This window comes from Arvicola amphibius, chromosome 5 (genome assembly GCF_903992535.2).
Source record: "Arvicola amphibius chromosome 5, mArvAmp1.2, whole genome shotgun sequence".
Lineage (NCBI taxonomy): Eukaryota > Metazoa > Chordata > Mammalia > Rodentia > Cricetidae > Arvicola > Arvicola amphibius.
The window spans coordinates 114,509,525-114,515,524 of record NC_052051.1 but is presented as its reverse complement, the minus strand read 5'-3'; positions in this window follow the sequence as shown (position 1 = coordinate 114,515,524).

The following is a 6,000-nucleotide window of genomic DNA, read 5'->3' as shown; positions in this document are numbered from 1 at the left end:
GCCTGGCCCCACAGAGATCTCTCGTTCCTGTCTACTTCCTTGGAGGTCCCAGATTCATGCCCAGTCTGGCAGAGTTCCTGGCTCAGGCCTAGTTCACTCTTATGACCACATGGCCATCTCTCTCACCTGTCTCTGGCCTTAAAGGACATGGGGGAGGGCACTTCTCTCCCACCCCTGCCACCACAAAATAGATAATGGGAACAATTTTATTATTGTCAGTTTCAAGGCTGGCTCTCCCACACCTGTGCTAACAGCATTGGCTTAATTGTGCTGCCATGACGAGGTGCAGGGCCTTCTCTCCCAGGTGTTGCTGCTGGTGGGGGTCAGGGATGGATCTCCCATCCTTATGACTAGAGAGCCGGCTCTCCCTCCTGTTTCAGGCGTTGATGGAAGGCAGATCTCTTCTCTACGCATGCTACCACAAGGCAGATGGGTAATGGAGACAGCTGTTCCACGCTCATGGTTTCAGGGTTGGCTCACCCTCTGCCAACACAATTGACTCTATTGTGTTGCCCAGGGCCTGCTCTCTTGAATGTTGCAGCTGGAGGGGTTCAGGGATGGCTCTCCCTCTCTTACGAACACAGGGTCAGCTCTCCCATCCGCCTCTGACATTGATGGGGGAGGGCATCATTGCCCCACTCATACCACCACACTCATACCACGATGAGAAGTAGAGACGTCTCTCCTATGCTGACAATGTCAGGGTTGCCTCACCCATACCTACACTAACAGGATTGGCTCCATTTTGCTGCTTTGTTGAGGTGCAGGGCCTGCTCTCCTGAATGTTGAATCTGTTGGACATTTAGGGATGGCCTTCCTGTTCTTATGATCACAGGCCAGCTCTCCTACCTGCCTCAGACTTTGATGTGCTGGGGGAGCGGGCAACCCTCCCTTGCCCATGATGTCTCATAAGAGATGAGTAATGGAGACAGCTCTCCCTTGTTCACTACTTTGGGGCTGGTTCACCCACACCTCCACAGAGTTGGCTCTATTGTGTTGTTCAAGGAAGAGGCAGGGTATTCTCTCCCTGCTGCTGCAGCTGGTAGGGAGCAGGGACAACTCCTGCTTTCGTGACCTTAGGACCAGCTCTCCCACCTGCCTCAGGTGTTGATGGGCTGGGAGAGGGCATCTTTCCATTGCCTATGCTGTCACAAGACAGATGAGAAATGGGGAGAGCCCTCCTTTGCTTACATCTTTGGGTCTGGCTCACCCACACATGCACTAACAGGGTTTGCTCTATTGTGCTGCCTTGGTCAGGTGTAGGGTCTGCTTCTCAAGTGTTGCAGCTGGTAGGGGCCAGTGGCAGTTCTTCCACTCTTATGACCACTGGACCAGCTCTCCTACCTGCTCCAGGCATTAATGGGAAAGGGCAGATGAGGAATGGGGCTAGGTCTCTTATGTTCCCATCCTCTGAGCTGGCTCATCTATGCTTTTATTAACAAGGTGATCTCTGCTTTGCTGCTCAGACAAAGTACAGGTCTTACTTTCCTGTGTGTTGCAGCTGGTCAAGAGGTCAGCTCCCTCAGCATCTCAGTTCTCTCCCTTCCTCTCTCATCTCTTGAGATTTGCTTCTGTCCACAGGTGCCTCTCTCTCTCTCTCTCTCTCTCTCTCTCTCTCTCTCTCTCTCTCTCTCTCTCCCTCTCCCATAAAGCACCATACTATACCTCTGCTCATTCTAATAATGGCCTTCTGGATGGTGCTGCAAGGGCCTGGGTGGGCCTATGTTTTCTCCTTGGAGCTTGGGGTGGGCAACCCCAGGCCTGTGTGTGCATCTCCCTGTCTCACTCAGGTCACTGTGACACAGGGCTGGGCCATGTTTCTTCATCACAAGGAGATTGTTATAGCAGCCAACCAAGCAGCACTTACTGCAGGATTCTGGTTGGTGCATTTGGTTCCATGCACCCCAGCCACATGACATGGAGTGGATGCTTGGCTAAAATTCTCTACAGGCCAGTGTTAGAATCCCCCGACCCTGCTCTTCTGTTAGGTCCATTGCCTGGGATGGGTGGTGGCTCCAGCTTGAATGTGGCCCTCCCAGACCTGAGAGTCTGGAGGGTTCCCTCTGTGTCCATTGCTAATTCAGGCCCGGGTTGGGCTGGTAACTCCTGCTTCAGTGTGGCCACCAAAGCCCTGAGAGTGTCAGGGGAGCGCTCTCTGTGTCCATCACTAATTCAGGCCTGGGTTGGCCTGGCAGACTTTTTATAATCTTGATAGGCATTTAACTATTGATTCTAATTCTCTGACTAAAGAGTAAGAAATATTTTAAGTCTTACATGTTTCTGTTTGTATGAGTTCTCATTAGTGTACGTACTTACTTATGTTCTAAAGATAAAATACACTTTATCACATTTCTTATAGTTACATAATTTCTCTTTAGCAAAAACCTTTATATAGATTTTAAAGAATATATATATATATATATATAAATGTTCCTTATATTAAAATCCTTTCCATCTAGTGTGAGTTCTTATATTTCATAAGGGATGAGGAGCAGCTGAACATGATTTTTCCAGGTTTTTCCCCTCTATAAGAAATAGAAAGAGGGTCCGAGGAGATTGCTGAGTAACGGTTAAGTGTACTTTTTTCTCTTCCAGAGGACCTGGGTTCTATTCCTAGCACCCACATAGCAGCTCACAATCATCTGTAACTTCAGGTCCATGAGTTCTCAGCCCCTTCTTTGGCTTCTGTGGGCAGCAGTTACTTTATATGGTGCAAAGAACTACATAGGGGGCAAAAACACTCAAATAAAAGAGAGAAAAGAGGATTTATTTATTTATTTATTTATTTATTTATTTATGGATATTGAGAAGCCCACAATATGCTACATGTAATCTAGAAAACCGGCTAAACTAGTAGTAAAGCTCTGTTCTAATCCAAAAGCCCGAGACTATGTGAGCTGACTACTGGAAGTTCTGGAGTCCAAATACTGGAGTTCTGCTATTCAGAGGCAGGAGACAGCTGGTGTTCCAGAGGAGGCAGGAGACAGCTAGTGTTCCAGAGGCAGGAGACAGCTGGTGTTCCAGAGGCAGGAAACAGCTGGTGTTCCAGAGGCAGGAGACAGCTGGTGTTCCAGAGGAGGCAGGAGACAGCTGGTGTTCCAGAGGAGGCAGGAGACAGCTGGTGTTCCAGAGGAGGCAGGAGACAGCTGGTGTTCCAGATGCAGGAGACAGCTGGTGTTCCAGATTCAGGAGACAGCTGGTGTTCCAGAGGCAGGAGACAGCTGGTGTTCCAGAGGCAGAAGACAGCTGGGACCAGCTTGGGTGAAATTGAATCTTCTCTATCTGGACTAATGGTTCAAATTCTCATTTCTTCCAGAAATGTAGACACACCCAGGAATAATGCTTTATCAGTTCTTAATCCAGTTACCTTGGCTTTAAAAGCTATCCATTATGTATAGTTTTCTCTGTATATACTATACACAAAAGTATAGTATATAATATATAGTAAAATATTAAAAATAACTGGAAGATTTGTCATATTGTTCAAATCATAGAGACCTATTTCATGTTTGTACTCACATAGTTATAAATGGAAGACCAGAACCTACATTTTTTATAGTTGTAGAACGCTTCCATTTTTCTCACTTGTGTAAATTTTAAGGAAGATTAAATAAAGGTTTTCCCACATTCATATCCTTAAGTCTTCTCTTCAATGACAAGTTTTACATGCACATTAGGGATATAATAAATAAAGACTTTCTCACATTTTATTATATCCATAGGTTACAAATTTGATATGAGTTCTCACTTACGTCCTAATAGATATTTAACAAATAAAGGTTTTCCCCCAATTTTTACACTCAGAATTAATTGTCATCAAAAAAGTTGGAATGAATTTTCACTATTCTTATATTAATAAGACTTTTCTTCTCCGTGGCTGTTATATGTAGAGTGGTTGATGAAGAATTAATGCTTTCGACATTTGTATCCTCATAGTATTTGTCTCCAATGTGTTCTCTATATGACTCCAAAGATTCAAGAAACATTTAAAACATGCAAACCTCATGTTGATTGAGTTTATGACCAATGTGTTATCCCGTATGTGTCTTAATTGAAAAGTCAATAAATGCATTCACATTCATTGATTTTCTATTATTTCTCTCCAGTATGAGTTCTCTAGAGAACGTTTTGGCTTGGAATCTGGGTGCAGGCCTATTTCTTTTCATTAATTTCACTTTTATTTCTTTCCAGTTAAAAGATCCTCTATATAGTAGATATAAAATATTTTTTGAGAGTTTTCCAATTTGATTTTATATACAGGGATTTACTACCATATGAATTCTCAAATATATCTCCTCTGTCTTATGTTAATCTTCTGTGCCATAGCAAAATGGATGAAGATCAAATGCGTAAAACTATTTTGTATTTTATGTGAATCAATCTAATGCCAACTTAAGGTAAATTTTGCAAAGAAATGACTATTTGATCATTTCTTAAGAAAAAAATTTCAGCTAACGGCAACTGGATATATAAATGAATACTAAAAATTCACGAAACAGAAAATTATGAACAGAGGACTGAAAACAGACTGTTTGAATACAAAATTAAACAGATAGACCCATAGAAGTATTACATATTATATATCAATTGAATGACCTTTTAAATTTTAAGACAGAACCAATAAAGTTGGATAAAAAAAATCAAAAACCCAATTCTGCTGTTTACAGAATATTTACGTTAAGTGTAAATGCAGGTTAAGCCTGAAATTACGGAGAAAGATACATCATGAAAAACTAAAATTACAAGAACTATGAAACTGAGTGGTTGACACCAGGGCAGAAAGACTAAGACTTAGGACCTGTAAACTGGACTCAGCCACTGCCCTACTGCCTTTCGGTCTTCATATGACTTCAGCTCTGCGGGTCTCTGATCTGGCGTAACTCTTCTCTTATCCCTTCTACTCCTGCCACATCTTCAGGAGAACCAGCTTACCTAGAAACTCTCATGCTGGGTTCCGACCATGGCAAATATCCACGATCTAGGATCTCTCCATCTCAGTCCCAGGAGCCCACTTCCCCACCAGCCCTAGTCCAGCTCCGGCCCAGTGTTTTAGCACAACAGCAGCAGAGCAAAGCAGGACAGTGGGGCTTTAGCTTGAGTTTCTGCTAATGTGCTAGCGGTGGGGCCCCTTGGGGTCTGGAGTTAAGCTGGGAACAGATGAATACAGTTGCCTTCCCCTAGATGTTGCTCCCGACCTGCCCCAGAGTTGCTAGTCTCTTGCTTCTTCCTGACTTGTCAATTACCCTCATTGCCGATGTTACTACTCCTGACCTGCTTCCTCTGAGCTCCCCAACTGCCTCAACTTCCCCTTCCCACTTCTTTGCTCCCTTCCTGCCTCGCTCCACATTTCCTTTTGTCCTGGTCTCCTATAGCAGCCTTTCCACCACACACTCTCCACCCAAGGCTCCACCCGTCTCTTGTTCGGCACTCAGTCTCCCTCAGGTCTCCTCATCTCAGATAGGGCCAGGGCAAGGTTGGACCATAGTTCAGCAAGCCTGACAGTTTAGCTCATTATCTTCCTTCTTTTGTATAGCTCAGTAAAGAAATGATCATAACTTAAAAAGATAACTATGGGATGTCTTCATCAGACAAATGTTTACTATAATACAAAAGAGAGACATTTCACAATGACAAATGTGAACTCATCACATTAAAACAAAACAAACAACAAGAAAAAAACCCTTACCCATGTGAATCAAATAACAGATTCAAAGTGATAAGGCTTAAAAATATGCTAGACTTGAACAGAGAGATGGACAAATAAATACACTATCATACTTGAAGAAATTAACACATTCTCTTAGTAAATTATGCATAATAGGAAATTATGCATAAATAATACTGAAACACATGAAACAACTTTTAGCTAATAAATCTTCATCCTGACAAACTACACAATGAGGTGATATTTTGTTTGTGCTATAACAAATAAAGCTTGCCTGAAGATCAGAGAAGCAGAGCAGCCAGCCACTAGCTCTTAACCTTACTGAATCCTCAGAC